The following is a 25361-nucleotide window of genomic DNA, read 5'->3' as shown; positions in this document are numbered from 1 at the left end:
TTGATTAGCTCTAGTAGTTTTCTGGTAGCATCTTTAGGATTCTCTATGTATAGCATCATGTCATCTGCAAACAGTGACAGTTTTACTTCTTCTTTTCCAATTTGTATTCCTTTTATTTCTGTTTCTTCTCTGATTGCCATACCTAGGACTTCCAAAACTATGTTGAATAATAGTGGTGAGAGTGGACATCCTTGTCTTGTTCCTGATCTTAGAGGAAATGCTTTCAGTTTTTCACCATTGAGAATGATGTTTGCTGTGGGTTTGTCATATATGGCCTTTATTATGTTGAGGTAGGTTCCCTCTATGCCCATTTTCTGGAAAGTTTTTATCATAAATGGGTGTTGAATTTTGTCAAAAGCTTTTTCTGCATCTATTGAGATGATCATATGGTTTTTATTCTTCAATTTGTTAATATGGTATATCACATTGATTGATTTGCGTATATTGAAGAATCCTTGCATCCCTGGGATAAATCCCACTTGATCATGATGTATGATCCTCTTAATGTATTGTTGGATTCTGTTTGCTAGTATTTTGTTGAGGATTTTTGCATCTATATTCATCAGTGATATTGGTCTGTAATTTTCTTTTTTTGTCATATCTTTCTCTGGTTTTGGTATCAGGGTGATGGTGGCCTCATAGAATGAGTTTGGGAGTGTTCCTTTTTCTGCACTTTTTTGGAAGAGTTTGAGAAGGATGGGTGCTAGCTCTTTTCTAAATGTTTGATAGAATTCAACTGTGAAGCCATCTGGACCTGGACTTTTATTTGTTGGAATATTTTTAATCACAGTTTCAATTTCATTACTTGTGATTGGTCTGTTCATATTTTCTGTTTCTTCCTGGTTCAGTCTTGGAAGGTTATACCCTTCTAAGAATTTGACCATTTCCTCCAGGTTGTCCATTTTTTTGGCATAGAGTTGCTTGTAGTAGTCTCTTAGTATGCTTTGTATTTCGGTGGTGTCTGTTGTAACTTCTCCTTTTTCATTTCTAATTTTATTGATTTGAGTCCTCTCTCTCTTTTTCTTGATGAGTCTGGCTAATGGTTTATCAATTGTGTTTATCTTCTCAAAGAACCAGCTTTTAGTTTTATTGATCTTTACTATTGTTTTCTTTGTTTCTATTTCATTTATTTCTGCTCTGATCTTTATGATTTCTTTACTTCTGCTAACTTTGGGTTTTGTTTGTACTTCTTTCTCTAGTTCCTTTAGGTGTAAGTTTAGATTGTTTACTTGAGATTTTTCTTATTTCTTGAGGTAGGCTTGTATAGCTATAAACTTCCTTCTTAGAACTGCTTTTGCTGCATCCCATAAGTTTTGGATCGTCGTGTTTTCATTGTCATTTGTCTCTAGGTATTTTTTGATTTCCTCTTTGATTTCTTCAGTGATCTCTGGCCTCACCTGGCCACTGCTCACTCTTTCCAATCTATCGCTTGGGTCTTCCTGAAATCCTATTTTGCTTTTGCCTGCAGAATGACTTGCCATTCTTCAAAACCTCACTTAAAAGATACTATTAAGTCCAGACAGAAAGAATTGCTTGTTCATTGATGATTTCAGGTGTGCATGCCTTCACTCAGCAAAGATTTTGTCTGCTATGTACTGAGCACATCTTGTTTGCCGTCTTTCTTTAGACGGCGCGGTTTGTAATTGTTCTATGCCTGCCTCTATCATAAGGATTTCCCATTGATGACAAAACTATAGCAACCAGTAATTCTTTTTTCTATTTTTTTAAATAAATCTATTTATTTATTTATGGCTCCGTTGGGTCCTCGTTGCTGCACGCGGGCTTTCTTTTAGTTGCAGTGAGTGGGGGCTACTCTTCGTTGCGGTGCACGGGCTTCTCATTGTGGTTGCTTCTCTTGTTGCGGAGCACAGGCTCTAGGCACACAGGCTTCAGTAGTTGTGGCACATGGGCTCAATTGTTGTGGCTCATGGGCTCTAGAGCACAAGTTCAGTAGTTGTGGTGCACGGGCTTAGTTGCTCCGCAGGATATGGGATCTTCCCAAACCAGGGCTTGAACCCGTGTCCCCTGCATTAACAGGTGGATTCTTAACCACTGCATCACCAGGGAAGCCCCTGCAACTGGTAATTCTTTGATTTCACAAATTATGGTACTGACTTATAGAGTTGAGAATTTAAAAAGCACCTAGTAATTATTCCAGAGTGTTCTTTTTTTAAATTATATACACTCTGTTACCCAATCATGCTTAGCACAGTCATGGGAGACGTCCTCTTATATTCAGACTTTGTTCAAGTTTTATTAAATTCAGGTCTTCCCAGAAAGTTTCTACTCAAGAGAATAAGTATTGTCTGAAGCTCCATGGAATCAAAAAGCTGATTCCTAAGGAAATAAATGGCTTCTGCACATGATCCCTAAACAGTTCGCCAGGTATCAGCCGTCAGCCCTGAATCATGAAGATAGCCAACTTTTGTTTTTCTTTTGACACATGCTTAAAAGTCTCTCTAAATCTCTGTGCAGAAACAAGCCCCAGTCTATGCGGCCCCTGCATTTTCCCTGCTGCCACTGCGACAAAATATCTGAGACGCAGTGGATCTTTGAAAACTCTCCACCTTTCTTCCCTTATGTACGTTCCCTTGACCTGGGGTGCATTTCCCAGCATGAACCTAAATTATAACCGGCTGTATTGCCAGAGTCTAGTGAGAAAAGCAGAAACCAATTTGAGTATTTCGCAGGGAATTTAATACTGAGAATTTAATATATAAGTGATGAAAGAGTAGAGAAGCCAAACAGATTAGCGACACCTGGAAGCTACGGAGGCTGCGAGTGCAAAGGGAGCAGAGGGTGTTGATGGAGCCCAGAATTCGGAATCACCTGGCAGAAGCCAGTACCAAAAAGGAGGAAAAGCTATAACCAAAGACACCGCCCAAGGTACAGAGAGAGGGAGAAAAGTACCGTGGCTTCTCCCCTTCTCCCCCAGTCTTTCAGGAGCTTCCATTGGCCAAATGGAAACTACATCAAGCCAGAGGGCAGGAATCTGAGAAGCGTTCTCCCTGAAATAGCAGATAGGAGCAGGGGAGAGGCAGGGAAGGGGTCTGACAGCAAACAGGAACACAGTCCATGCCTTTGAGCCCCAGAGATGAAGCTCTGTCACACAAAGTGTTGCCCACTTCTAACCCAGGCGTGTTCACAGACCTCATAATCCCACAGGCACCAAGCCCTAGCTAAGTAGGTACTGACAAAGATGCCCTACTCTTCTCCATGAGGGCTGGCCGACTTTTAGGAAATACCCATCTAATTTTCGTTTTGTTTTTCTCATTAAGCTTTTTTTAAAAATTGGAGTATAGTTGATTTACAATGTTGTGTTAGTTTCTGCTGTACAGCAAAGTGAATCAGTTATACATTACATATATCCACTCTTTTTTAGATTCTTTTCCCATATAGGCCATTACAGAGTATTGAATAGAGTTTCCTAGGTCCTTATTAATTATCTATTTTATATATAGTAGTGTGTATATGTCAATCTCAGTCTCCCAATGTATCCCTCCCCCCCTTGCCCCCTGATAACCATAAGTTTGTTTTCTACATCTGTGACTCTATTTCTGTTCTGTAGATAAGTTCATTTGTAGCCTTTTTTAAGATTCCACATATAAACAATATCATATGATATTTGTCTTTCTGTGTCTGACTTAACTTCACTCAGTATGACAATCTCCAGGTCCATCCATGTTGCTGCAAATGGCATTATTTTTATTAAGTTTTAAAAATACTTTTCTAAGGTAGAAATCAATGCCTCTGCATTATGATCATGTCCCATGTGTATGTTTCAATAGGTTTTCAGAGGTTTATCTCCAATTAATAAATGTCTTTCTTTTCAACACTTAATATTCAAATATCTGCTCATAAAAATGCATATTAGTCCTATTTTTGTCACATTTATTCCCTAGAGATTTTTATTGGTTTTGTTCTATGTTTAGCAAGAACTTTCAAGTAGCACATTGAGAGCTTTAGGCAAATTTAAATAATCTCCTTTAAATTAGAAGGAAACTCAATGCACTTCAGTAGTCCTTTGCTAGGCTGAGCCCCAGTCATCTGAAAGTCATTTGCCCAAAACATTTATCAGGTACTCCTGGGAAATTCTGTGCACGCTGAGAAGATAAGAACCATGCAGTGCAATAGGAATCTGCTAAAAAGCCCCTAGAATACGGGAAAGCAGCGTAGAAAAATCAGATTTCTGTTCATAACTATACAGGACTATTAAAACCACATTAACTTTGGAAACTATAATCTTCAGAAACTCTTGCCTACGTTTAAATCACAATATACAACCTCTTTACTATATTACATCCATCTTCTTATTATAAAAATAGTAAGTGTTCATTATAGAATATTTGGAAAATAAGGAAAAGTATAATAATTAAAATTTTTGAAAAACTCATAGCTTTGACATCCAAAGATAACCTCTATGAACAATTTGATGCCTACTTTGTGCTGGTGTGTGTGTGTGTAAGACAACCTTGGGGGCATACCACGCATACAGTTGTATACCCTGATTTTTATCATTTACCATTTTATTTTGAGGATTTCCCCACACTATAATTTTCCCCATCTAAAAATCATTTTAATTGGCTCATAATATTCTATTGTGTGGCTGCACTATAATTAATTAAATGATTTCCATTTTGTTAGACATTTAGGAACCACGTTTCTACTTATGCCTTGACAAGCCAATATGAAGACTGGTTTTCCCACCCATAAAAAGGAAGCAACATCATCCTGAAAGAAGCTGGCATTTCCTCTTCTCTGCCCCTAATTATCTCTTAGCTGTCTTTGGTTTCACACTAACTGCATTTGAAGGCTTCTCCTTTTGTTATACTGACGAGTAGGAGAAAAGAGACCAAGGCGTGGATAATTATTAAATTATTTTATAGATATATTTTATGGAATCTTTTAAAGGAATTATTAATTATTAAATGGATAATTATTAAAGTGACCACTTGGAAGAAGCCTTGTTCTTGTTCTTTATAAATAGAAGGTCACTGCTGACATATTTAAGAGCACATATACATATTTATTTATATATATTTTAAAATATATCTAAATGTATGTATGTATGTGTGTATATATATACATTTAGATGCTTAGAAACCGCTGTTAAGTGTGTGATGAATTATGAATGCCAGAGAAGGATATGGTCGAGGGTCTGATTTATTTGGGGGTGCCCATTGGGTTTTCTTGTTCCTTTTGTATTTTTTGGCAGAAATCAATGATTTGGAGTGGAATTGGTCCAGAGAAGTCTTTACAGCACTAAAAACTGTATTTTTTTATTAAGCACATTTATACTTTTGCTATATTATCCTGTACCATATATATTTATATGTAGATAGAAAAACAATAATTATGACAGAACATTATAAGATTGGTGTGAGGATTAAATGAGGTGATGCATAAAGGATTCAGCTCAATGACCGACTAACTGAAAATACGCCGCAGGTGTCATATGCTATTTGTATCAGCATCCTTATTTTCCTTTGAATGGGGCTTTACAGCTTACAAAGAATTTTCATACACATTTGTTCTTTTAGTTGCCGCAGCACCTCAGAGAGGTAGGCGAGGATGAGGATCTTTCTTGTCTCAAAGTCCTTCTACTCTGCAGCTCACGATGGTGACTGGTTCGTTTGCTGACGGCCATGTAAATGGCCAGGCTGGACTGAATCATTACAGACTATGACTTTGGCAAAAGCAGATAGAATGAGTGGACAAGCTTGGCAAATCTCTCTCTATTCTAGCAGAGACATAGGCTCCAGACTCTGTACTAATAAACCATTTGATTTTAGGCAAGTTCCTTAAATCACCCTCAGTGTTTGGCCAGAATCAATAATAATGATAATAATAATACCACCGCACTCTCGAATCTAGGGCTAATGTTATAAGCACAAAAGAAGATAAAGCAGTCAAAATTACATCTTTTTAGGAGTGGAACTTTTAAAAGTATTCTTACAAGACTTTTCTAAACAATGCTGCACTTACTAATTGAATATAACAATCTAAGCATTCCTTTGGAGTGTCTGGCATGAGCACTGAACACCCCCTTCCTTCTGCTGGGTCTGCTTGCAGCCCAGGTACACCGGGAGCCTTCAAACTGTTCCTAACACAGATCTATACTCTTTTTAAACATTCTTCTAGAAGCAAGAAGTTGGAGGGGAGTTACATTTCAGGGGAAAAAAATCCAAGGGGAGAGTCATAATTCAGTGAGAGGCTGGCTGAAAAGTTGAATCCCAAGTCAAGTTCATCACTCCCCAAATAAACTGAAGAGACCCAGGGGCCTCAGAGTCAATGGTTTGGCACTTATGAGTGCTCCAGGTCAAGCTCAGTGTTTACATGGTTCATCAATTTGTTTTCAAAGAGCTGTCCCAAAGTCAGCAGGGTTAATCAATTCTAACCATTGGGCAATCAAATAGTCAGCAAAGGCATCCCACGAGGGTACGAAGGAAGAAGGCAGGACAGACCACGTGATTGCCCCAATCATTTAAGAACCAGTCCTGACAGAACCAATCATTCTGATCTCCCGCTGCCGGATTACCACTCAACCATTACCGGTCTCAACATGTGTTCCCCTTATTTTCAAAATACTTTTATAGTCACAACTGAAAAGCAATCTCTTTGGCTTCATTTAGTGCTAGGATGGGAACTGTAACTCGAGTACATCAGCAGAAGGACATACCTTTTCCAAATTAGCAGGATAGGCAAAGAATAAAACAGGAGGGCTGGTTAAAGCACAGACTCAGATTCCCAGCCTGGTGGAGAGCTTTTCGGGGAATGCTAAGAGAGGCAGAAATAGAAATGATATTTGGATGCTGTTAAACTGTATTAGAGAAGATGTGGATGTCAATTGCCTGTTACAGATCACCAAACTAGCACAGAGAAAACTAGCACGGAGCAGCAGTGAGACTTGCATGCTCCAAACAGCTGCTTCAAGTCTCCCTCTGCTAAAAACAGAACATCTGATAAATTCTTGACTTGTCTTGGCATTTTTGTCTCAGAATATAGAGGAAGCAAGGAAGTTAGCTGAATCAGAAGGAATGTGCAGGGATGTGGAAGGGTGGAGTCCTGGAGAATTAAGCAAGTGTTTCACCTTAACCCTTGTTGCCTTTGAAACACAAAAAGATATCCCAAAGTTTATCTAAAAGCTGCATACAATGAATGATGTCTGTAATTTGCTTCAAAATTATCTAATGGCACAGGAAGTGGGTGGAGGGTGGTAGGTAAGGGTATAGAGAAAAACAGCATTGTCTATGAGCTGATAATTGTTGAAACCAGGTGATAGGTCCATGGGGGTTCATTTTGCTATTCTCTCTATTTGTGTATGTTTGACAATTCCCATAATAATAAGTAAAACAAAATAATATATGACTCATTCCAAAGCAAAAATAAACCCTCCAAAAGGAAGAATAACTTAAAGGTTTGATGAGCTTTCAGAAAAGAAACAGTCTATTGGCAGACGCACAAACAATCCCATTCAGGGAAGAAGTGTGTGATTTTGGAGTGCTGGGTGGCTAGACAGCATCGAAAACCATGTGACTCGACCAGGAGCCATTTGGAAATTGGTGGAGGCATTTTTGCTTGTTGTAGTACCTGAGGGCAATGCTGGTCCTCAGTGGTGGAAGGCCAGGCATGCTGAAAGTCCTTTAATCCAAGGACCATAGAATTGTTCCCCCAACACCAGTTGCGCCTCCACTGAATTGATGAAACCAAAGGAACTCTTCTATTAACCTGACCTTAAGAGCACATGCCCATGGATGGGAAGAATAAATAGTAAAGGATGAATAACAAAGACCCACATGGAATTGCAAGAAAAGTTCCAAGAAAGCCAAAGATTGGATTATTAGACAATTGCCAAGATTCAAAAGTCAACACCATAATGAGGTACAGTAACAATATAACTTTTGCAGGTTTCAGAAAGAAGATAGAATTTCGTATAATCTAGAAAAGGTAGCACAAATGTGGTTAAAAGAGAGCTGGAGAGCAAAATGGTAAGAGGGTAAATCGTGAGAAAGCACCACCAGGAACTTATGCCCAGACCCCAGGGAGGCTGTACCAAGACCATTCACCCGGGAAGACTCAACCCTCGCCTTAGGCTCTGGAAGCCATCCTGTCCCCACTCAGGAAAATCTAATAAACCACGGGTCAATGGCTCCATTGGTGGGTGAGCAAGACTGACCACTGGAAATAAAGTTCCTGGTCTGGCCTCTCACACTATGGATCAGGTCTTAACTTCAAGGAGCTTCTAGTCTGGTTTGGGGAAATAAGATATGTTGAAACAACAATTCTGAATGTCAAAAAAACACCATAGGGCTTCCCTGGTGGAGCAGTGGTTAAGAATCCGCCTGCCAATGCAGGGGACACGGGTTCGAGCCCTGGTCCGGGAAGATCCCACATGCTGTGGAGCAACTAAGCCCATGCGCCACAACTACTGAGCCCGCGAGCCACAACTACTGAAGCCCAGGCGCCTAGAGCCTGCGCTCCACAAGAGAAGCCACCACAATGAGAAGCCTGCACACTGCAATGAAGACACAACGCAGCCAAAAATAAATAAATTAATTTAAAAAAAGAAAAAAGATTGTACCATCCTTATGAAATGAATTAGTATGTGAAATAACTTTAAAAACAAAACAGAACAAAAAAACACCATAAGATTAAGTCCTAAATGAGTTGCATAGCTGGTTAACAGCATAAGCCAAGGAAAGGAATAGCTATGGCTCAAGTCAGCAAAGGGGTGGAACAAAAGGGGATGTAACCCTGATCTTAAAAGAGGGGCAGGTTTTGAATAACTGTAAAAAAGAGAGAGAGTGCATTTGTGGCAAGCACAGAATTGGGGGGCAGGGAAGAAAATGAACAAAGGCCTCATCCTCTGACCACGTCCTGACTTAGAACATAGAAACCCTACCAACTTTCCTAGCAGGCGTGTGCTTGGACTCTGGCCTTCTTGTCTTTCTCAGCCCCTGGATATTTCTGGGCTCTGGATTTCCATGGTACACCTGCCTCTGACTCATCACTGCTCAGGCCTTTGGGTTTTCCTGTCCTCTGGCCTCAGATCTCTCCGATCTCTTCTGGCCAATTGCCTCAATGCCTCGGCCTGATACAAGGGAGTGTCACTGGTCACGCTTGGACAAACGGCTCAGACACATTACCAAGAAACAGAAGGAGCACAGCATTTTACCTGGAGAGGGAACTGAAATCATGGTCTTTGGATGCTTTCATGTAATCAAATCCAAGGGAAAAATCTGTCCAAAAATGTTCTCTTTTCCTCTCTAGGCTTTGATACATACCTTTCTATTTATTCATTTTTTATTTTCTAAAAACTGGCACCAGACCTGATAGAGAAATTCTATTAATTCATCATGAATGATAGACTGGAATGTTTTAGAATAATATTTACTAAATTGGTGGTAACTGAATCAGTAGCAGTACGGTATCTGGAATCAACTTAAAAAAAGCATTGGAAAAAAAAAAAAAAAAGCATTGATACCAGGTTTTCCAGATCAAGATGGCAGAGTAGGAAGACCTGAGCTCACCTCCTCCCATGGACACACAAAACCTACAACTACATAGAGAACAATCCCTGAGAATGACTTGAAGACTAGCAGAAACAACTTTCTACAACTAAGGATAGAAAGAAAAGGCCACAGTGAGACAGGTAGGAGGGGCAGAGACACAGTCTAGTCAGAACCCAAACCCCCCGTGCAGCCACCCACAAAGCGGGAGGGATAGCACAGCTGCGGAAGCCCCCCTACAGTAGGGGGCCTGCGCTGTGAAGCCGAGCCCCCATACGGCCTGACTTTGAAAGTCAGAGGGCTTACGTCCGGGGGAGCTGGAGGCCTGTGGGAAACTGAGACGCTGATCTTGAAGAGCTTGGGCACAAACTCACTGGTTCAGAGGCCCAGCGCAGAGGCAGCAGCTTGTAAAATTCCCAGGTGATTCACTGACTAATTTTAGGGTATGTGCTGGAGGGGCGGCGATCTGGTGGAACCCTCTCTGGGACTGAAATGCTGTTGGGTGCCATTTAAAAGATTCTCCTTCCACCTAGATGGCCTGGGTGGGTACTACGTCTGTCATTATTCATCAAACTAGCTAACTCCATGTGTCCTGCCCTGGTGTTCCCCTGAGGGCCAGCCCTGCCCAACCTGCCCACCCCAGCCGGCCCCTCCGAAGTGGCTCCTGCCCTCTCCCACCTGGCAGGCCACCCTGGCCAGCACCAGTGCCCACTCCAGGGGGTGGCTCCCGCTCCAGGAGGGGCCAGCCCTACACAGCAGCATGCCTGCAACAGTCACGGCCAGGCACTGAAACACTGGGGGCCAGGACTGCATATCAGCACACCTGCAGCAGTTGTGACAGGACCTCTCAGCCAGCATGGCTAAGAACCAACCCTGCCCACCAATGCACCTGTAGCAATCACGGCCCAACCACAACAGGAGGGCATACACTGCCCACACAGCCCACTGGAGCATGTGGCTCTGATGACGGGGGGGGGGGAATGTGCCACAAGGCCCCACAGTACACCTTCTACATAAGACCACTCTTTCAAGACCTGGAGATGTAGCTGATATACTTAATACATAGAAACAAACACAAAGGGACTTCCCTGGTGGTCTGGGGGCTAAGGCTTCATGCTCCCAATGCAGGGGGCCCAGGTTCAAGGGTTCGATCCCTGGTCAGGGGACTAGATCCTACACGCTGCAACTAAGAGTTTGCATACCGCAACTAAAGATCCCGCATGCCACAACAAAGATCCTGCACGCCGCAACCAGGATCCCACGTGCCACAACTAAGACCAGCACAGCCAAATAATGAAATAAATATTTCTTTAAAAAATAGAAACAAACACAAAGAGTTAGTTAAAATGAGGAGACAAAGGAACACCTTCCAAATGAAAGAACAGGCCAAAACTTCAGAAAAATAACTAAATGAAACAGAGACAAGCAATTTACCAGATAAAAAGTTCAAAGAAATAGTCATAAAGATGGCCACCAAAGTTGGGAGAAGAATGGATAAACTCTGTGAGAACGTCAACAAAGAGATAGAAAATAGAAAAAAGAACCAGTCAGAACTGAAGAATACAATAACTGACATGAAAGACACACTAGAGAGAATCAACAGCAGAGTAGAAGATCCAGAAGATATCAGTGATCTGGAAGACAGGGAACTAGAAATCATCAGATTGGAACAGCAAACAGAAAGAGAATTTTTAAAAATGAGGATAGTTTAAGGGGCCTCTGGGACAACATCAAGTGTACTAACACTCATATTATAGGGTCCCAGAAGAGGACAGAGAGAAAGGGACAGAAAACCTATTAAATAAATAATGGCTGAAAACTTCCCTAATGTGGTGAAGAAAACAGACACCCAAGTTCAGGAATCACAGAAAGCCCCAAGCACGAGGAACCCAAAGAGAACCACACCCAGACACATTATAATTAAAATGTCAAAAGTTAAAGAGACAATCTGAAAAGCAGCAAGAGAAAAACAACTAGTTACATACAAGGGAACCCCCACAGACTACCAGCTGATTTTTCAGCAGAAACTTTACAGGCCAGAAAGGACTGGCACCATTTATTAAAAGTCCTGAAAAGAAAATACTCACAACTAATAAAACTCTACCTGACAAGGTTATAATTCAGAATTGAAGGAGAGATGGTTCCCCAGCCATCCTTTAGCAAAAGCTAAAGGAGCTCATCACCACTAAACTGGCCTTACAAGAAATGTTAAAAGAACTTTAGACAGAAAAGAAAAGGCCATAACTGGAAACAAGAAAATTATGAAAGAAAAAATCTTACTGGTAAAGGCAAACATATAGTAAAGGTGGTATGAATGTTAAAAGACAAAAGTAGTAAAATCATCTATATTTAAAATGATTAGCTAAGCGACACACAAAGTAAAAATGTGTAAAACACAATGTCAAAAACATAAAATGTGTGAGGGGGAGTAAAAATGTAGTTCTTTTAGAATATGCTCAAAATTAAGTGACCATCAACTTAAAACAGACTGCTATATACATAAGTTATTTTACATGAACCTCATGGTAATCGTAAACGAATAGTCTATAACAGAGACACAAAAAAATAAAGAGAAAGGAATACAAACATAGCACAAAAGAAAGTCATTGAATCACAAGGGAAGAGAACAAGAAAAGTAAGGAACAGAGAAGAACTACAAAAACAATTCGAAAATAATTAAAATGCCAATACATAACATACCTATCAATGATTACTTTGACTATAAATGGACTAAAGGCTTCCAATCAAAAGACATAGAGTGGCTGAATGAATAAACACTAATCTGGAAAGGTATCTGCACACCTATGTCCACTGACTGACAGTAGCCAAGATATGGACACAATATGTGTCCATCAATAGATGAATAAATAAAGATTTGGAGCTATATAATATCTATATCTATATCTATACACACAATGGAATATTACTTAGCCATGAAAACAATGAAATCTTGCCATTTAAGACATGTGTGGACCTAGAGGGTATTATGCTAAGTGAAATAAGTCAGTCAGAGAAAGGCAAATACTGTATGATATTACCTATATGTTGAATACAAAAAACAAAACAGAAACAGACTCATAGATACAGGGAACAAACTGGTGGTCACCAGAGGGGAAGTATGGGGGGGTTGGCTGACATAGGTGAGGAGATTAATAGGTACCAACTTTCAGTTATAAAATAAATGTCACAGGGACGTAATGCAGAGCATAGGGAATATAGTCAATAATATTGTGATAACTTCGCGTGGTGACAGATGGTTACTAGACTTACTGTGGTGATCAATTCATAATGTACATAAATGGTGAAACACTAAGTTGTACACCTGAAACTAATATAATATTGCATGTCACCTATATTTCACTTTTAAAAAAAAAGAAGCTTACAGTCCAGCCAGAAAGGCAATCCATGATCATGGAGAAAACACCATATAAGTTTTTAAATGGGAGTTGGGGGACTTTGGTCACAGAAAGTGCTATTTATATACAATATTTTAAAATTTAAATAGATGTGCAAGTTTTTTTTTTTTTAAGCATTGTTTCATCAGCTCCTTCAGCAGTTGGTAAATCTAGGTGAGTCATGCTACGAACTGTGACCAAAAAGACCCTGCTGTGTAATTCATGTATCTGCTGGGGCAATAATACTCATGACAGGCTGATATAAATGACTGTGTTCCTTCTAAACGTGATTTTTTTTTAATATATATTTTTGGCCGCACTGCACGGCATGCAGGATCTTAGTTTCTGGACCAGGGATCGAACCCATGCCCCCTGCAGTGGAAGCGCAGAGTCTTAACCACTGGACCGCCAGGGAAGTCCCCTAAATGTGATTTCTTAAAACCTCATATATCTTTTTTGCCTTCATTAAGTGACTGACATTCACAGCTCTGTCTTTAAGAAAACAAATTTTTTCTTCTAAAAATCAGAAACTATACTTCCTAGTAAAAGGCCCAAGTAGACACAAATTACGGCAGTGTTGGCTACCTAACAAAAATGCATTAAAATACAGTGCCCATGGTGGCAGATGAGGTGGAGGCAAACAGATCACTGCTTTTTCTTTGTTTACTGGCTCTGCCAACACAATGTTTGGGTTCGTGGGTTGGTGCTTATCTGAAATCATGTTGACACAGGCATGAATGTTCTGAATTTTTGAAGGATAAGGGTGTGTGTGTGTGTGTATGTCTGAAGCTGTGATTGCTATCCTTGCTGGAGAACATTTCTCTTCATGAAGAGCTTTTGAGAAGCTGTAAAAATTTCACAACCTAGATACTTGATAACAACAGCATGTTTTTCTTGGGAAAAACAACTGGCAACTCAAAGCAGTTGATAATGTTTATGTACTACTGTTGAGCAAAAAAACACTCTGGGGCGGGGGTGGGGGGGACTAGAGAGTTTCTATGACGACAGAGTTTTCTAGACAGTTTCTAAGAAGACCACAGCTTGGACACATCACTTTAATGTGTTGATGACTGAGTTTTTAGAAAGCCTGTACTCAGCTCTTTATTATGAACTTTTAATTTTATTCTGTTCCACATTTTAGTAGATTATGAATTGCTAATACCAACATAAATTGATGAAGGGATTTCTCCTGAACACTAAACGAGAAGGAGTACTTTTCTTTTCCATAGAGTCCAAATCGGGCACGAGATCATGATTCTAGCCTAGCATTTTCTACATCAAAGGTTCTTCAAGCAGTCACTCAAATGTCTGTTGATTGATCATTATGCAAAAAGCAGATCAAAGACAAATATTAAAATGAATTATGATGTTCAGGCTTATTCATACCCCAAGCACATGGAGTTTTACTCATTGAAAGCAAGTGCGCTTCTCTCTAAAATCCTATTCCGGTTTCTTAACATTCTTCAGCTATGTTTAGAGAATATGTTGTCAACTCATCTTTGCATAGTGAACACACTTTGATTCTAAAAAACATAAATGACAAATAGAATGTTATTTTTATATAGCATAACAATATGTGAAGAACTTTGAATGTGAGGTACATATCGTCGATTTGTGACAACGGCCCCTGCTGGACCTGCTTTTTCTACACTGGCTGCAGAAAGTGGATGAACAAACCAGGACAGTGCGCAACCTCCCCTGGCCAGGCTGGGAAAACATTCCTCAAGTATGTGGTCTACGGCCCAGCTGTTTGTCCAGCGTCACCAGCATAGCCAGCAGGTCACTTCTGGATCCCAGGCTGCTGAGTCTCTCCCGCTGTTGCCAGAGCCGGGACAACAGGGCAGGCATGAGCCCTACAACACGGTACAGCAGTTAACAGTTATTTATCTTTAAAAAAATAAAACAACCCTCCCCAAACCTCAAATGAACTAATAGTTTTATCAAACCGGCTGTTTAAAACCATCTTCTTTTATCTGCTTGTCCAAGAGTGAAAAAACAGACACAGCCAGAAGGCTATTAATTGTCCCTGCCTGCTCTATTCGAAACCCCAGTGTTCATTGTTTCAAGGTTGCAGAATTCTCAGTCCCCAACAAAGAACACTTGTAACAAGGTGTACTGTTTCCACTCATACCACTTCTGACACCAAATGAGGCGGTTTTTTTCCTCTGTATCAACAGATTTTCCGGTTCTCATACCAACTGGGTGTCCTACAATTCCATTCCATTCAATTCTGACACTAACTCCACTGAATTAGCGCAGACCCCACAGGTTTAAGGCTCAGTCTCACAAAACCGCACTCCCCTTACTTCAGAGGCTGGCCGTAGTCCCAGGTTGTCACAGGTACTTGTGACCAACAAGCTATAAATTTGGTGGTTCTTACAACCTCTTCCTCAGGTTTGATTATTCACTAGAACGGTTCATAGAACTCAGGTAAACTTTACTATTTCCGGTGTACTATAAAGACTTCAACTGAGGAACAGGCAACGGAAGAGATGCATAGGGCAAGGTATGGGGGAGGGATGCAGAGCTTCCACGCCCTTTCTGGGTTTGCTGCCCACCCCCCACCCCCACACCAAGACGTGTTCACCAACTCAGCAGCTCTCCAAAACCCATTGTTTAGGGGTTTTTATGGAGGTTTCATTGCGTAGGTGTGATCGATTAAGTCATTGACCATTGGTGGTTGAACTCCATCTCTAACCCCTCCTTTTTCCCCATAGGTCCATGCCTCTAACCATAGCTTGGCCTTCCTGGAGACTAGCCCCATCCTGAAGCTACCTAGGGGCCAGCCAAAAGGAGCCTAATTAGAACAAAAGAGTTCCTATCGCAGAAGACCTAAATAGACATTTCTCTAGAGAAGATACACAGACTGCCAACAAACACATGAAAAGATGCTCAGCATCACTAATCACTAGAGAAATGCAAATCAAAACTACAATGAGGTATCACCTCACACTGGACAGAATGGCCATCATCAAAAACTCTACAAACAATAAATGCTGGAGAGGGTGTGGAGGAAAGGGAACCCTCTTGCACTGTTGGTGGGAGTGTAGATTGATACAGCCACTATGGAGAACAGTATGGAGGTTCCTTAAAAAACTAAAAATAGAACTACCATATGACCCAGCAATCCCACTACTTGGTATATACCCTGAGAAAACCATAATTCAAAAAGAGTCATGTACCAAAATGTTCATTGCAGCTCTATTTACTATAGCCAGGACATGGAAGAAACCTATGTGTCCATCAACAGATGAATGGATAAAGAAGATGTGGCACATATATACAATGGAATATTACTCAGCCATAAAAAGAAACGAAATTGAGCTATTTGTAGTGAGGTGGATGGACCTAGAGTCTGTCATACAGAGTGAAGTGAGTCAGAAAGAGAAAAACAAATACCATATGCTAACACATATATATGGAATCTAAAAAAAAAAAAAAAAAGTTCTGATGAACCTAAGGGCAGGGCAGGAATAAAGACACAGATGTAGAGAATGGACTTGAGGACACAGGGAGGGGGAAGGGTAAACTGGGACGAAGTGAAGGAGTAGCATTGACATATATACATCACCAAATGTAAAATAGATGGCTGGTCGGAAGCAGCTGCATAGCACAGGGAGATCAGCTCGGTGCTTTGTGTCCACCTAGAGAGGTGAGATAGGGAGGGTGGGAGGAGACACAAGAGGGAGGAGATATGGGGATATATGTATATGTATAGCTGATTCACTTTGTTATACAGCAGAAACTAACACAATATTGTAAAGCAATTATACTCCAATGAAGATGTTGAAGAAAAAATAAAAGAGTCCCTGTCATCCAGGGAATTCCAAGGGATTTAGGAGCTCTGTGTCAGGAACGGGTGAGGAAGACCAAGTACATATTTCTTACTGTAATCACACAAGGTTTGTTACTTTTATTGATTCAGAATAGAGAGGAACAAAAGCCATAACTCCCTTCTTCTTGCTTCAATACCCCGATCTCACGTGCAAAGCTTTCTGACAGATGAAAGCCAGCCACGAGAAATGGTTTTGTTTTAGGTGGCATTGCTTTCGAGAAGCCTCCTTCAGCTTCCCTTCCCTTCTAGCTCTTGTAAGCCAACTGTCTGTTGATTGGTCATCATGCTAAAAGCAGATCAAATACAGGTACTATAAATGGGTTAGGATGCACAGGCTTATTCAAACCCCACGTACATGGAGTTTCACTCATTTAAAGCCGCCCTTGTTCCACAGATCAAGGCTGTTTTTCTCACTGTTGCTGGTCTTCCCATTGATCACCAGCTCCCAGGAGTTTCCGCTAGGAAACTGCCGTGGCCCTTTGGCCACAGGAAAGCGGAGTGCAGACTCTAATGGGTCCAGCAAAGTCGGGAAACCTACCTAAGGGGGACGAAGGGAGAGAAGATGCCCCTACCCTCGAATTATTTCTACAGAAACCTTGAAGTCTCCTCGCTTCCTGTTCTTCCCCTCCCCCACTCCACGTTCACCAAAATGACTCATAGATTCTCACCTAAAAGTGGTTATTTCTGAATTTTACACGACAGTAACTTCTAGAGAATGTACATTCGCACATACATTTTGGGATACCTTTTTCTCAGAGTCTTTCAAATACTTCCAACTACATGAGTCGCCTCTTCTAGGTTCTTAAGACAACGTGAATTTTAAGCTTAGCTTATCGGTCCCCGCCCCAAGTGTCAGTGAGAACTGAGAGGAACCAGAAGTGAAAGACCCTGGAACAGATGCGGGCTTTGAACCTCAGCAGGGCTGGAAACATTCCAAGAGCAGATGTCACAGTCCTTCCCCTCAAGACCTCCAAAAAAAAGCAACGTGAGAAATAAAGCAACTGTGCCGCCAAGGCCGAGCCCTCACACAACTCCAGGGGGCACCATTCATGGGAAAACAGTGTGAGAGGTCCCCTGGCGCTGTGCAGATACTGGCCTCTGAGAACAAGAATGCTGTTTTTCCACAATGTGTGTGTCGCCTGAGACACACACCACGGGGGGCTTCCTGGGAGAAGGGCTATTTCCTGTCCTGGGCACGGAAGCCGCTCCACGAATCTAAGAGGATGTGGCTGTCGGTAAATATGACTTAATTCTGTTCCTCATCCACCCAGAGCCCTCCCTGAGGACCTCCGCTTGTACTTTGGAAACAGCCCAAGCTTTGGAATGAGGAATTTTGAAGGCTGGTTCTGCTGCTCGAGGGCTGCACAGCCCTCGCTAAGTTACTCGCCCTCTCTGTGTCCGGGTTTCTCATCTGTCTGTCTGGTGAGTTAATAGTATCTAATACTTGGAGTTATCACACCCATTAAGAGAATTCTCCCTTTCCCGGTAGACTCTGGGCCTTTGTGGGTGGTGTTAGAGAGAATGGCCAAGGTAGGCTGGTTTGATTTACATGGGAAAGAACAGAGAGTTGCTAGAGAAGAAGAAGGAAAAATCCATCGGATAAAAGATGAGAAAAAGGAGAGGAGCAAAGAGCTAAAGTAGGCCAGTTTGGGGGGAAATCAGGGAGAGTGTGGAGGAAAGGAAGAGAGAGATTCATGGTTCATATACGTGAACTATATTTAGAGAGAGACAGTTGGGGGACAGTGATTATTAAACTGTCCTTTAACATTTTTTAGAGATAACTCAGTTGAATAAGCAAATAGTTTTTATCACAGAGGTTGCTGAAAACCATTTCCTTCTTCGGCTTGTCCAAGAGTGAAATAAGGATGGAAACACCCAGAAGCCTATTAAATTAATGTCCCCTCCCTGGCTCCATTCTCACCCCCAGCTATAAACACCAGCAGGTCAAGGACTGTAACACACCACACCATGACAGCTCGTGGGCATGGCTGCTGGCACAGGGAAGATGCCAATTTGATGTGTCATTGAATGTATGGTCTTCTGTGCTGTTTCCAGTTTTCAAGCCCAAAGAAGGCTGAGAGAAAATTACAGCCTCCTTTGATTTCATTGTCATGGGCCATGGGGTCCCAGGAGGTGTGATGTGGAGCTGACCACTCTCTGGGAACCTCAGAGATGAGCCATAAACCTTCTAGAAACATCTGTACAGAGCTCATTTATGTCATTCAAAGCTTCCTGAATTCAAAAGAAACCACATAAAAAGTCAGCAAAACCACTTGTGCATTTTAAGACATTTCCTGATCTCTTATACTAGCAATAATAAAATGGAAAAAAGATCCCTTGGAGCAAAGGAAACGTTTTTGGTTGTACCTGTGGGCAGGTGGTATTCTGCATTGTGAATTGACGGGTTTTTAACATTTGATGCAAGCATCTGAACACACATATTATTAAAACGTCTTCTTTTGCTCTGTCGTATAAGAGTCACTTGTTTTAGTGGTCCCCAAAGTGAAACGGGGTGGTTTTATATAGGGCTTATATTTGGAAATAGAGTCAGAGGGATTCATGAAGGCTGAATCAGTGGCGATGTTATTTTTTAGTTTTAGAGACGATTCCCATCAATATTTCTTTGTGTGATTTTTGTGTATCCTCGTAAACCTGAGAGCCAAGTAAAGGAGAAAATCAGTAAACTTTGCTTTCCTCTTGCTATCCAACTTCTCATGCCCATTTCATGTTTACTTTGCCACAGAACGTTTTAATTCACTTAAGCTCCACCCCCACGTGCAGCGGACAGAACTAATTGTATCATCCCTTTATTTCCATCAGGAGCAAATAAAGCAAATAAAGCAAACCACTTGTCCATGAAACTGAAATCCTCCTGATGGGGTTGCAGATGCATTTAGATTAATGAAACCCTCCACTCACAGATCCTTGCACATGACGGAGACAGAAGGACAGGAAACCTGACATACATTCGCCAGCTCAACAGAGCGCAAAGCGCCTATTCCCACAGTCTTAAAGATTTACTCCAGGACAAGCTGCAAATACAAACATTCACCAAAATTCCTTCCACCCTCACTCTATTCTCAGGAGAAAATGGGCTCTTGTAAATGTGTACCCATGGCACCTAGAGATATTTTCAAAGGAAATAGCCAGAACTGGCATTCCCACCCATACTGCAGGGGCAACTTCCACACCACTTAAAAGAAATAATGGTATTTTTTTCCTGGATAGAAAAGAACGCTACTGTATAAAGTTGTTTTGCTTTGTTTTGTTTTTGGTCGCACCACACAGCTTGCATTGCTTGTGGGATCTTAGTTCCCCGACCAGGGATCAAACCCGTGCCCCCTGCAATGGAAGCACAGAGTCCTAACCACTGGACCGCCAGAGAATTCCCTAGAAAGTTTAAAAACACAAAAAAAAGAGGTGAGAAAAAATAAAATCACAGAATCCTAAAATTTTTGATGTAAATCTTTCCAGGCTTCTTCTATGCATGTTTTTGATTATGGAAATATATATGATGAAAAAGAAAACAATTCTACATTTGCTTGATAAATTGAAACTTTAAATTAACTATGTAACAGGAATATGTTCCCACTTCATTAAATATTATTTCATATCAGCACTTGAAATGGCTATATAATGTATCACAGGGTGGTGCTATGATTTATTTAACCAATTTAATTCCAATTGCTGGACATTAATCCCAATTTTCTGCTATTAAAATCAGTACTTCATGAAGTGTCTTTGTGTACAGATCTTGGCAAACCTCAGCAATAAATTCTTTGGCATAAATTGGGGATGTTGAAATGCCGGGTTACAAAGCATGTCCATTTTAAACATCAATTTTCAGTCTTCCTAATCATGCCAACATTGCAGATTATTTTAACAAAAATAGTTTGCCAGTTTGATAAAAGAAAAATGTTACCTCAGTGTGGTGTTCCTATGAATTTCTACGATTGCTAATGAGGTTGAAGGTTTTCTTTCTTCTGTTTATTAACCACTTATATTTTTCTTTTTGTTTTGAGTATTCATATCCTTTCCCTAACTAAAAAATGTTTGTCTTTTTCTTACTGACATAGATGACCTCTTCCAATATTAAAGATAGTAACTTTTTGTTAATATACTGACAAATTTTTCCTGGCTTTCCATTTGCCTTACTTGTATTTATGATTTTTTTTAGATGTACAGAAGTGTTTCATTTTTATGCAGTAGAAACTATCAGTTTTCTCCTTTATGTTTTCTGACTTTGGCTATATAGGTTTAGAAAAGCTTTCTCTAAGTCCCACAGACTTTTGTCAAAAAATCATAATCATGACCTGCCTTGTGATAGCTTTTTCATTGTTGGGCAAGGTATAAATAGTAACTGAAGGCTGGGACCAGCTCTTATGCTTACTTCACCCTTAAATGTCCTGTATTTAGTAGATCACAATCCATTCACCAAAAACATGTTTTAATTGAGCACCTACTACATTCCAGGATTATTAAATATAGATGAGACAGACACTGGACACAACTGCTTCTTCATGAATTCCACCAGCACACATTGCATAATTAACACATGTGAACAGTGCAAAGATCAGAGCAGAAAAGCAACAGTGATGAATCCAAAAAAAGTCCCTCTCCCTTGAGAAATTTATAGTTCAGTATACCCTGGAGGAATTAAAGAGGGGTAAGATTTAAAAGAGACAGATATTTAAAAGAGACTGAAATACAAGGAAGAAAGTATAAGTACCTTGTGAGATGGGGAAAAACTCAGTGTTCACACAGTGTAAGTCAGGGAGGGTCTGTGGAGAAAGTATCATTTGAAGCGAGCCTTATAGGTTGAGATGAAGGAGACATCATTCTCTTCTTCCTGCCGTCAGAGAGAAGAGGAAGCAGGCACATTAGACTCAGTTTCCCTCTGCAGTATTAACACACAAAAAAAGGGGGGGGTGGTGGAATTCCCTGGTGGTCCAGTGGTTAGGACTCCGCGCTTTCACTGCAGAGGGCCCAGGTTCAACCCCTAGTCAGGGAACTAAGATCCCACAAGCTGTGTGGCGTGGCCAAAAAAAATTAAAAATAAATAAAAACCAAAATGTTAAGCAGCCAAATATGCCTGTAATCAACCCACAAAGCCTAGAGGAGGGGCTCAGTGAGGGGCTTAGGAAAAAGAGTTAGCATTTCTTTATACTGTCTTTTGTATTTACATTATGCTTATGGAATTTTTTGGTGTACGGTTTTCTTTTTTATGTAGTTAAATCTTCTTGAACAGTGTGGCAGATTATACTTCCCAAGGATGGCCGCACCAATGTATATCCCATTATATATGCTCCTCTTAGAGTGTGACCCTAACAGGCTTCATGGAAAGGTAGAGTCTGTGTTCCCTGCCTCTGTACTTGGGTGGACCTTCCTAACTGCCTCAGCCAGTAGAATGTGGCAGAAGCGCTGCTGCATGACGCCCAAGGCTAAATCCTAGATGCACTCCTAGCTGGCTCTCCTCTCTCTTGGGACACTTGGTCTCTGAACCCAGCCACCACATTTTGAGGAAGTGCAGGCCACATGGAGAGGCTGGATGTAAGTGTTCTCACCAACAGCCCCAGCTAGATTCCTGGTCAACAACCAGATGAGTGAATGAGGAGTCGAGGCTCCTGCTGTGATTTACATCTTGAGATGTTTACTGTGCCTTCTGGAGACTTGATGGAGGTGAGGACTACAGGCCAGGAGTGGAAGCAGGGAGACCAGTTAGGAGGCTATAGCAATAATCCAGGACAGAGAAGATGCACTTTGGGTTTGGGTTATACCAGTAGAGTAGGTGAGAGGTAATCCTATCTGGGAAATGTTTTGAAAGTAGAGCTGATGGGGTTTGCTGATGGATGGGATGGGAGTTGGGAGAGAAAGAGAAGAGTCACTGACTATGTCTAGATTTTGAGTCTGAGCAATTGGGTTTCAGTGTCATTTATTGAGATGAGGACACCTGAGGGAAGGGCAGCTTTGCAGGGCAGGGTAGGTCAATCGTTGCATCTGGGACATGTTCTACGAGAAGCCTGTTTGACATCCAAGTGAAAAAGCTAAATCAACAGTGGGATACGCGAGTCTAGAGCTCAGAGAGAGGCCCTAAGCTGGAGATAGAAACTTGGGAGTCATTGGCATACAGATGGTGTTGCCGATAGTACTGCTATATAAGAAATGACCCCAAAACTTAGCTTAAAACAGCTATTTCATTTACCCACCAATTCGTGGGTTCGAAATTCAGGGCAGGGCACAGCAAGAGTGTTTAGTTTCTACTCCACAAATCTTGGGTCTGAGCTTGGAAGACTCAAGGGTTCGAAGCAACATGAATCACCAGGAAGTGTCTTCACTCACAAATCCGGCAGTTGAAGCTGGCTGTTCACTGGGACCTCAGCAGGGGCTGTCAACTGGAACGCTTAGAGTGGCTTCTCCATGTGGCTTGGGTTTCCTTGGGGTAGCTGGACCACTTACATGGCAGCTCAGGGCTCCAAAAGTGAGTGTACCAGTGAACAAGGTGGAAGTGCACCGTCTTTCCTAACTTAGCCTTGGAAGTCATGCAGCATCGTTTCCACCTCATCCTCTGGGCTACCAGAGAGCTAGAGCTTGCCAAGACTCAAGGTGGGATGGGGAGGGTGGTGGATATAGATCCCTCCTCTCCATGGAAAGAGTGTGAAGACCACGTTGTAGAAGAGCATATGGGATGGAGATACTGTTGTGGCCAACTCTGGAAAACACAATCTGCTACAGATGGTATTGATTCAGGGCCTCGTAATTGGATGACATCACTTAGGAACTGAGTGCAGACAGAGAGAAGAGGTCCCGGAATGAACCCTAGGCCTCAACATTTAGAGACTGGGAGGAGGAGCCAGTGGGCAGAAGCAAGCCTAGAGCAAATGCTGTTTCTTGCAGGGCTGCCACTTTCTGCTGAAACTCCTTAGGGAACAGGGTCGGAACATGTTCTTGCATCACCTGCAAGCCGGGGCCAGAACCGGCCCTCCCCCAGTGGGCACTGCCTGGAGGCTCAGCTGAGCACAGCTCCTCAGGCCCCCCAAGACGATCAGGTAGTCAGTAACTCTGGGTCCTGCAGGTGCTCAATCTTCTGTAACACAAGGCAAGGTAGAGAGGGTGGTGGACTTAGACCCCTCCCCTGTAAGGAGGGAAACCCCCAACCCTAGCCAACCCACCCTTTTGGAAAACCATTTTTGCCTCTTCTTCAAGAGCTGAAGAATCCTCCAATTTACTCAATTCCAAAGAAAATTTAACATCCATACAGTAGCATCTGGATTGAGATTCATTTGACTTCAGTTTTCTCTAAGAATTAGCGGGTGAAGGTTGTCTTACATCTTGGAGAACTACCTAAACTAACAGACCACCTCCAGGGAACTACACTGCCAGAAGTTCCCTAGATGGCAGGTCCCAGGAGATAATACAAAAGAATTAAGTTCCTCTTGACAAAGACCCTGCTATAATAGTTAAACGGTCCATGTGTTGGAGTTGGGAATTCTGTTATTATATAAATGTCTTGCTGAAATGGGTCTGACCTCTACAGAGATTCAAAAAGAATGAGGCACGTTCCTTTAACGTTATTTTTGCTCATGCAAACGATGCCCTATTACACCCAGTAATGCTTAACTACTAAGTTAAAAGCAAATACATATCAATTTGGACCACTCCAGGGTCGCTCTCACTGTTTTGTGGTTTTATGTAATTCGAATATTGTATACAAGAAGACTTGACCTGGAGCAGGCAGCAAGAAATATGTAATTAGAAACACTTCCCAAGGAAATTATAGTGACAAGTGAAGGCTTGAGGATTTCCGCGGGAGCCTGGAGCTGCAGATATTCATTATAGGTACTTGGGAGGCTCAGCTGCCCTGCTGAAAACCGTGTCTAATTGCTGTGCGGCTGGATGCAGGCATGGAGGACAGCCCAGAGCCAGGAATTGTGTCTATGGCAACACAACGCTCCATTTTTAAACTTTTCATTGCGCAAGAAGAAATTGCTTAGGTTTTTTTTTTTTTTTTTTTCTCTTCTGCTCCCTCCCCATTTCAGAGTTTGTACCAGCAGGGATTACCCTCCAGGTCTAACATTTCCTGGTAGCTAATGCTAGCTGAGTTAGGTGCCTTTTGCTTTACCTCTAGCGTTAGCAGCTCCAGCCGGTCATTGATTACTGCACCAGGAAGCATTTTCCAATCAAATTATTATTTAATCAAAACAAAAGAAAATGAATGCTTGTTGCTGTCAACAATGATCAACTCTCCCTAAGAGTCTAAAGGGGAATGCTGGAGGTTTTCCACTTACGGAGAAGTGTCCCTCTGGGAGGGAGGGTCAGTTAAGAAGGCCTTTGTCTAGATACAGTGAAGTTGCCTAAAGTACAGTTGAGAATGCTTCCCTGTGGGCGGAGAGGAAGCTGACCCCCAGGCAGGAAGACCCAGGAAGCTGATACACGCACCGTCCTGGGTCCCCAGTCCTTCTGCTTTGTTAGTGTCCGTATGACCTTGCTATTAGGCTAAATGCCCCAAATGCTTCTACGAGAGTGTCTGAGGGGAAAGACTGCTTTCTGGAGCAGTGAATAAGTGAAATCCACCTGCACGATAACAGCCACACTTCCTGAGTGCAGACAGCGTGCCCTGTGGCT

The 25361-nt window shown here is 41.7% G+C and overlaps 1 long non-coding RNA gene across 12 annotated transcripts in view; it reads right to left on the bottom strand.

The window, feature by feature from the left end:
• The window catches only part of LOC137203415 (uncharacterized), a 685692-nt gene that overhangs the window by 642869 nt on the left and 17462 nt on the right, over positions 1 to 25361 (bottom strand). For all 12 annotated transcript variants that reach the window (XR_010933093.1, XR_010933088.1, XR_010933087.1 and 9 more), the window contains exon 3: positions 21469 to 21588. This is a non-coding gene — a long non-coding RNA (uncharacterized lncRNA). The remainder of the gene's footprint in view (positions 1 to 21468; positions 21589 to 25361) is intronic.

The sequence above is a fragment of the Pseudorca crassidens genome, chromosome 12 (genome assembly GCF_039906515.1).
Source record: "Pseudorca crassidens isolate mPseCra1 chromosome 12, mPseCra1.hap1, whole genome shotgun sequence".
Lineage (NCBI taxonomy): Eukaryota > Metazoa > Chordata > Mammalia > Artiodactyla > Delphinidae > Pseudorca > Pseudorca crassidens.
Note: the sequence above shows the minus strand (reverse complement) of the source record. Positions and strands in the feature narration are given on the sequence as shown.